The following is a 9563-nucleotide window of genomic DNA, read 5'->3' on the forward strand; positions in this document are numbered from 1 at the left end:
ACAAAAATAACGTTACAAATACTTCAATCTCGTTAGAAAAAATATTTGTTACGAACATTCTCCATAACAACAAAACCGTTATAATTTTCTACAGATAGTAACAAACTTTTTTGTAATGATCCAACAAAAGTGACAAAAATAATAATATTTATTGACGTATTAATTTCGTTACAAATAGCATAATACCTATTTTTTATAACAAATACAAAAATCGTACAAAAACATACAAGATGATGCTGATCCGACGTTATCTGACACGCCAAAAATATAAATACAATGTTTTGCACCAACAAGCATGGTAAAACATATCCGAAATACCTATCATCCAAAATATTCATAATTCATACTATCCAACATCCAAACAATATAAAAATAATATAAGCATGAGGTAGAACAAACATAGATGGTGTTTTCAGCAATTTTTCGGGAGGCACTCAGGGGTGACGAATCAACTGCAATGAAAAAGAATTTTTTTATTATTATTTTTATCGATGCTCAATGAATTTAATTAGATGTCAAAGAAAAAAATAATTAAAAGAATAAATTACTACAAAGAGTATAATTAAAAGAACAAAATAATTAAAACAAGTTCAGATAAGATCATGACAACAATAGTACAAACAAAAAGTATCATTCAATACTAACTACATTCAACGATTCTAATCTTACCAAGAAATTTCATCAGCAGTTAATGAATCAAGAGCACAACATTTTAGATCGAAGAAAACGACCAGCCCAGGCTTACCTAACCTAGAGACATCTCTTCCTATTCTCGTTCTCATTCCAATGCCTCTCAAATTGAAAGTTCTTGCTATTCTTTTCTCTAGTTATTTTCCTACAGCGAAGACGTCCACGACGACTTCTATGCATAGTTACTCATAATGTTTTTTAATTAAATAAAATGGATGTGAGAAAGCAATCAAAAATTTTAATATGATCTTTATGTGTATTTGTGATAAGATAAGTTGGATTTATTTGACTTCTCCTACAACAGCCCGGGTCTATCAAACCTCGAAACTACCCACATCATGATGCACTGACCTCCAATGTTAGGATCCATGTGTCAAATTCATAAATAAAAACAACCAAGAACTATATTTCAAATCATGTGAAGTTAGTTTGTTCGGGTCTAGTTTGGTCACCTCAAGTTTGGATTACCACAAGAGCCTGCAAGGGAGGTATGCAATGCAATTAGAACTATTACTTGCAATATCCAAGACTCATGCAAGCAAAAATATCTAACCTCAAGGGCAGGTCCACAAAGGAATGTTTTATCATGTTTATTTGGAGAAGAATGATTTAATAAAATGCAAGAGTAGACTTTGCTACCACCACAAATTCTAGACTTAGAAGGCTCAATTTGTTCATTCTTATATATTCTGATATACAAAAAATTGAAAATTCAAAAACCAAGAATTTTGTGCTCCACGCAAGCTGTGTCTTCATTCCTGAAGGCCAAAGTGAAAAAGCAAAACTGTGGGGCTGGACAGATCACATTGACCAAATTATAATTTTTCATCAAAACATCAAATTCTGATTTTATAGTGAAGGCATAAATAAAAAGGAAGTAATGAGAGAAATCATGTCCCATTGTAATGTAATACACAGCCACCTAACTCCAATGGAACCTATGCCTTCAACCTATAACATTTAATTTCTATCAAAAGATTAAATAACTATCATGTCTAATAAACATTAAAACCACTCGCCTCATCCAGCCACCAAACTCCAATGGAACCAAAGTATTCAACCTATGCAACATTCAATTTATCTCAAAAGATTATATAATAATATATGTCTTGATGGGGGGGCGGGGGGGGTGGAATCATGACACTGCATCATGAACAACTATCATCAGCCATACATTCAGGAAGTAAAGGGGAATCACCATTTTACCCCCACCTCATTCCAATGTATCAACCAATACCAAGAGAACAAAACAAATTAAATAGAGCCATAGGAGAAACCAACGGATGTATGGCTAAATCCAAATAGGTGAAAATAATCGAGTTAAAAAAAAAAAATTTGTGACCAATTAATAGCCCCGGATATTCACAGCAAGTACAAAATCCTATGTTAATATTACACCTAAACTGATTATCAGACAAGTTATTTAAAAGAAGTTTGGTAATATAATGTTATGGGCTTGTTTCATTCTACCAAACCATAGCATCAACTATTTCACTTGAATATAACATTATCCGTGACAAAAAAGGAACCAAACAAAAATAGAGAACACTAAAGGTGTGTTTGTTTGGGGGATTGGATTGGATTTACACTATTTATCCAATCTTTCCCCCCAAAAATATCAAATCAAACACCTATTTTTTATTTTTTATATTATACTAAAAATCAATTTTACATTCAAAACATCACATCATTACTTATTTATATCACATCATACAACTATTCAAATTCAAAATTTTTACTATTCAAATCCCAACTCAAAATCCAAACCCCCAAACAAACACACCCTAAGAACAATATGTTATTTTTTCAGAAGTATTAAATAAAGAAAAATAATAGAATACCAAATCAAACCAACTATTAAAGAAAGAAAACTACTTAAGAAGTACCTGCCGGATCACCTAGATTGGTATGTTATGGTAGCAGCGGCATACTTGTCCTTTCTCCTTTCCCTTTTGCCCCTCAACTCACAAGTCTGAAAGAGTAAGAAAGAGAGGGGAACATGATTCAGCAGGAATGGAGTGAAGTATTTACATATATATATATATATGTATAGCTTTACTGCAATGCTTACATGTACAACTGTATGTATATACGTAATTGGGTTTAGATATTTTCCATGTAGGGAAATCTCTTGAAGCTAGTATTACTAAATTCCTATGACCATTTGTAATGGCAAGTTTTTCTAGATTGTGGGGAAAACAAATATAAACCCTTCATATTTACAATTGTCGTTGCAAACTATCTGAAATGTAAGTTTGATACCAGCCATAAGCATCTTCTACACAAAAAGTAAACCCAACATCTATCTTATAATAAACGAAAGATTTGCAAGGCTTGAGATGATAAACACCCAACATCTATCTTATAATAAACAAAAGATTTGCAAGGCTTGATATGATAAACAAGTAATCAAAACAAATACTACTGTAAGTATTAGTTGTCCGCAGAAACTAGTTCAAACAAGCAAACATGGTCAAATAATAAGCAGCAATAATCATGATGGTGCTTGAACTTACGATCCAATTGATAGTAAAACATGGGTGCCAAAATGGGAAGGATATAAGACAAAAGCATAAATATACGGAGGACGAAACCAACTGCCATCATGCTACCGGAGGATGGAGTACCACTTTCATCAAAGGAATAATCTAACCGGAAAAGATAAAATAATCAGTCAAAATACAGATTAGTTGCCAGAACATTGCCCAAGATTTTTCAATTCATAAAACACAGGGCTCACAGAAATGTGGTAATTGGTCATTAAAAAAGAACAAGATCTAACAAATCAGACAAGCAAATAAGCTCATGAACATTATGACATAGTGGGACATCACAAAGCAAAGCTTATTTTAGAACAGGAAAAGATAATTTCAAAATGATATATGCATTGATACAAGAGGAAATGTTGATTTCCATGAAGCTCATTCATAATCCAATAAATATCGTTGCTAGTTACATAGATATAGATTGCTATATATGCTACCATTTTAATGAGTCTTTCCTTTTTTTTTCTTTTTTTTTTTTTTTTTTTTTTTTTGCGATGGTCTACGTGGTAGTAGTGAAGAGCCAAAGCAAAGAATACAAATACATACATACATAGATACCCTTTACATATGTATATACGTACAACGTATACCTCTAATTGTGTGTTAAATAATTCAGTTTTTGGATCAGAGGTAAGCTGATGAACTTATGATCATCTATTATGGCCATGATTGTTAGGAAAAGGGAGAGGTTGAGTGAGGTTGCACACGATGCTGATATTGGCGAGCAAGGAACAACAACTACTTTGTTTCCTCCAACTATATACCGTAATAACACAATTACACAAATATGAATAACCTTCACCTACCAGCAGCAACATAATTCTAAAATATTCCCCCCACAGAACAGTAATTCTTCATTCCAATCTTATGTTCTATCCTCTCTAACCCCCATCAAGATTCAGAAAAATAAATTCAAGGAAAAGCAGTTTGCATTTCAAAATTGATGTCCACTAGTTTTACTTTAGTGCTAAATGAACACTGAAAACACTGAAATTAAATCCTTGTCTTTATCTAGATCTCTTTCATTCACACTACAGCCTATAGTACGTTGAGAGCATTAAACTACATATTCAAGACCTAGATTCATAGATAGATTGATTAAACAACACTAACAAACCAAATATGTTAATTCAAGAACTCATTTAACTTTCAAAATCAAGAGTGTTATCATCCTCTTCATCTTATTCATCCATTCGTTAAGCTCAACTAACAAAACACAGTTTCGTAGCATTCTTCTAACCACAAAATAGCGAAACAAACACGCGATTTCAAACAGGCAACTGGTTGAACACCGTGTGTGCGTGTTGGAGGTTGGAACAAATCGGAAAAGCTTGGTCGAGGTGAACCCTATGTTTCATCCATGGCTGAGAACACCTCTTTCTATGATGACAAACCATACACAAATCACCTCCAATACCAACACACAAGTATCGAAACAAAACACCACACCGAGCAGCAATCAAAAAACGAAGAATCCCCAATAATCAAACGAGAACACAGAAAATGGTGAGCCGTATGTTACCAGAATTGATCCATCTCCATCCCCACATCGAGAAACCATCAACAGTGAAGAAGAGAGATAGCCATGAAAAAGGGAGAACGATAGGGAACAATCTGAGATTGAGCGGGGAATAGCTTAATCTAGGGAACGGCTGATGGCAAACCTAGGGGGCTGGTGGCGGGAAGCCATTACCTGTAGCAAATGGTCAGAGAACGACCACAAGACTGCTATGCTGAGATAGATAACGAGGCAAGAGATAGAAAGGGGGCTAGGACAGGGTGTGGGGAGGGGCGGCGGACCGGCTCTGGTGACGGCGAAGCTTGCTTCGACGAGGGTTCGAGCATAGGAGAGTTAGGCGAGAGAAATTGAGATTGATTACTGTAAAATACTTTTATTTTTATTTTTTTAATCTTTTAAAAATAATATTATTTAAGTTTTTCTATATTTTTATTTATAATTATCATATTTATCATTTAGTTACTTACACGCGTAACAAATATATTTACAACGATATTTTATTATCATTGCTACAGTTAAATTATTAAAAAAATAAAAAATAAAAATTAACTAAATATGATATTTTTATTTTTGGCAAAATAGAAAAGAAAATAACTTTGTAATTTTTTGAATTTACTAAAATCCTCTATGTTTTAAAATTTTATAAAACCTTACTGTTTAAAAAATATGCAGAAAATCTATTTTCGTTACTACTTAACGGGTAAGTGGTCTCGCGCGTCTATATTGCCATTTTTTTTTTATAAAATTTGATATATCACCATATAAAATTACAAAAATACTTTTCTCAAATTATTTTAATCACAGAATAATGATATTTTAATCATTTTACTAATTTTAAAAAAATAAAATAAAATTAGTTTCCAGATTGCATCGACCAGCCGAAGACCGCCCCTCACCACCACCAGCCACCCTTCTCCTTCCTTCATTCAAATAGATGAGATTCGCCCCGAAAGAAGAAGAAGAAGATTCCAATTCCAAATCATAGGTACTGGATTCCAATTTCAAATCTCAAAATCTATGTTATTATGTAACTAACTTTTTTTGTTTCAGACCCTCTATAATTTGACTATATTAAAAAAAATTTAAAAAAAATTAAAAAAAAAAACAAGGAAGAAGAAGACAAACAAAAGGGAGGAGAGTATTCATAAATAAATAAATTGTAGTGTTTATGAAAAATGTTGGGACTCGGCCAACCCCTAATTGTGATATAATTTTCTTCGCAACTTCAATCCTCCCCACGACCCGCTGTCTGTCCAGCATATCACACCACAATCAATGCCCTATGTCTTAGCCCGTACGAATTTATGTTTAATTTCTTTTAAAATGACTCGTACCAATAGAGTTCACTTGAGACTTAAAAAAAAAAAAAAAAAAAAAAAGGAAGAAGACGAGTAAGAAGAAGACGGGCAGAAGGGAGGGGAGTATTTATAAATAAATAAATTGTGGTGTTTGTGAAAAAAATAAAAAAAAATAAAAAAGAAGAAGAAGATGCAAAAGGGAGGGGAAGAAAGAGAAAACAAAAAAAAATAATAGAAAGGAGTGGAAAAAAGAGAAAAAAGAAAATTTGGTGGAAAAGAAAGAAGAAGAAGAGCAAGCAGAAGGAAAGGGTTTTAAAAAATCAGAAAAATTGGTGAAGATGAATGTGTAGGAAAGAAGACTATTTGGTGCGCAACCAGAGCAATTGGACGGTTGTCGACGGCGGCGGGACAGTGGTTGAGCGCCGGCTGTAATGGAGGTAGAAGAAGATCATGTCGGTGGGTGGCGTGGGTTGGCGGAAGAACAGAAGGGCTCTGCGTCCGTGAGAGAAAGAGGAGGAGGAGAAATATGTATGGAGTAGAGAATGTAATGGATTTGATAATTTAATTTGGAATTTAACTTGGGAATATCCAAGTATAACGGTTTGTCTATCTAAATATTTAACAGCGTGCATGCATTTTAGAAAGAACGGAGGAATGTGCAACATTTTAGAAACCACAGGTAAATTTTATAGAATTTTTTGACCATAGGTAATTTTCAACAAATTCAGCAAATCCACATAGGAATTTTATACTATTTTTTTTATTATTTATTATTTTTTTTTACAAAAATTTTTGTAACTAAAAGTACTTTTTGTTACAGTGTTATTGTTGACAAAAATAGAAGTGTTACAAGAAAGCAATTTTCTAATAGTGACTTATGAGGATATCAATCCAATAGTTAGTCCACTATCACCTATCTATAGATTATAATTACTCAAATCACCAATCAACTTCTAACGCATTTAGCCTCTCTCATTGTTTATCTTGCAATATTTTGCACATGTAACTGGCTATTTCCAAAGCAATAGCACTTACAGATCTCCAATCTATTTGAGAGTAAAATTGTCTATAAGTTTTTTGATATTTTCGGTTGGATCTCCGATTTCTTTCTTTTTTTTTTATATATCACTTATGGTGAAGAATGAAGAATGGATGCCACGAAGTTAAGACCATCGAAATGCACTTTATCACTAGAATTTCACTCTTAACAACACTCTCTCTCCAACTCATACAAGACTAATCATACAATTTAGAATTGATTGTGTAAAATAAGACAATTAATGTCTTTTACACGGAAATATCACTACAACAAAATATTTATATTTCTATGAAATTAGCTATGGAAATTAGCTAATAAATTTGTTACAAAATTAGTCATGAAAATATATTTAGAGGGTAGAAGCAGTGTAGCTAATTTTGCCACATCAATTGTCATGATAATTTGCAATATAATTTGCCACAAAATTATTTGACACATTATTTGACACAATAATAAGTTTAATATATATTTTTTCACATCTAAATAATAATTATTTTACAAAGAAATTCCATACAAATTGCCACGATTTATTTGAAATTTTTTTGTCATGAATAATTAATATTTAAACAATTAAAAAAATATTTTAATTTTTTATGTGTATAGAAATACAAAATTTAATGTAAAATTTAAATTATAGAATTCAATATTATAACTATTATTCTATTAACAATAAAAAAATATTAATACAAAATTATATTTTTTAAACACTACTATAAACCATCATCCGCTAACAAAATTAATATTTTTAAATACATATAGTAACATCAATACAATATTTAATTAAATATATTTACATAATACTAATAAAAATACACATAGAATTAAATCTTTCTGATTTTGGATTTTTAAAGTTTTGACATATATATTGTTCTTGAAGTATGTTTTAAGATGTATTTAAATTCTGATGTTAAAGTCTTGACATGAGTTTCATTCGTCTTCGATTTCAACGTGGTATCCAATAGCTCGTTCTTCTTTTTTTTTTTTTCTTGGTTTCCAATAGTTTTCCATTTCCTTCAAAGTCTAAAAATAATAATGAAAAAAAAAATAGAAAATAAATCGTTAGTAATATACCATATATTAATTTAATGGCAAAAAAAAACCCTAATAATATAAATTGAAAAAATATTAGTAATTTTAATACAAAAACAAAAAAGTTAGTAAATTAGAAAAAAAAAATTAAAAAACAAATATATATGAAAAAAGGGACTTTTGAGGAAAAAAAGAGAAAAAACTGAAAAAAAAAATGAAAAAGAAAAAGAAAACTTAATACAAGAATAAAAAATAGAAAAAGAGCAAAAATAATAAAAAAGAAAATAACAAATATTAGTTAAAAAAAATATTATAAAAAAGAAAAAAAAAACTAAACCTAATGATTCAATATATATGATGATTCTGTGAAGACTCAAACAATATATAATACATAAAACTAAAATTGTTTAATTAATGAGTATTCCTTCAAATAAAATAAATTAAAAATGATTATATTAACAAAACAAAAATCAAGTAAATATTAGCAACATCAAAATTATACCATTAAAAAAATATAAATGTATAGATTTTATCTTTAAATTCATTAACAACACAAATACTTATTATTTATATGTACATGCATATCTGCAACAACGAAAATGAATGAATAATGATCTATATTTTTTAAACAACTAAAGAAGAAGAAAAATAGACTTTCATGGAAAATAAAAAATAAAAGAGTGTAATCCGAGTGCAAATTAAGAGATTAAGATAATTAAAATTGATATAAAAAAAAAATAATGAAAGTTGATATAAAGGGGAAAAAAAAAAAAGCACGGAAAATAGAGGATAAGATAAAATGAAAATAGATAGAATAGAAGAAGATATGTCCATAGTGATTGAAGAATTCGTGAGGATAAGATAAAATGAAAATAGATAGAATAGAAGAAGATATGTCCATAGTGATTGAAGAATTCGTGTAAACATAGTGAAAGTTTTAACTGTATATAATATTTATATATTCTTCTATAATTATATTATTTAGAAAGATAAACTTTGACAATTTAAAATTTATTTTTAATAATATAGTTATATTATATAAATATTATAACTTAATATATTATACATTTTTAATTTATTATATAATAAGTATATTAATATATAATAGTATAATAAATATATATAGATATTTGACTATTTTAATCATATTATTTTTAATTTTACAATTAATTTATCAATAAATATTACATTTTAATAAATTGTAAAATATTAATTTATTTTAAAATAAGATTTAAGAAGCATAGATAAATTTTATGTATATTATTTATTGTAAAAATTATTATGATTTTAAATGGTAGTTAAGATAATTTATTATACAATATTTTGTCACAATATTTGATACGAATATTTTTAGTTTTTTATTTGCTTATATATTTTGAATAAATGTAACACAAATTTGCCAAAAAAAAATAAATAAATAACATGTAACTAATTTGCTTCAA

At 29.5% G+C, this 9563-nt stretch overlaps 1 long non-coding RNA gene across 1 annotated transcript; it reads right to left on the reverse strand.

The window, feature by feature from the left end:
* Positions 1 to 175: 175 nt before the first annotated feature.
* LOC127241844 (uncharacterized) lies at positions 176 to 5112 on the reverse strand. The gene is made up of 3 exons (XR_007836643.1): positions 4759 to 5112; positions 2577 to 2662; positions 176 to 452 (listed from the first exon to the last, which is right to left on the reverse strand). It is a non-coding gene; the product is annotated as an uncharacterized LOC127241844 (long non-coding RNA).
* Between the last annotated feature and the right edge of the window lie 4451 nt (positions 5113 to 9563).

The sequence above is a fragment of the Andrographis paniculata genome, unplaced genomic scaffold (genome assembly GCF_009805555.1).
Source record: "Andrographis paniculata isolate CXL003 unplaced genomic scaffold, ASM980555v1 Contig83END, whole genome shotgun sequence".
Lineage (NCBI taxonomy): Eukaryota > Viridiplantae > Streptophyta > Magnoliopsida > Lamiales > Acanthaceae > Andrographis > Andrographis paniculata.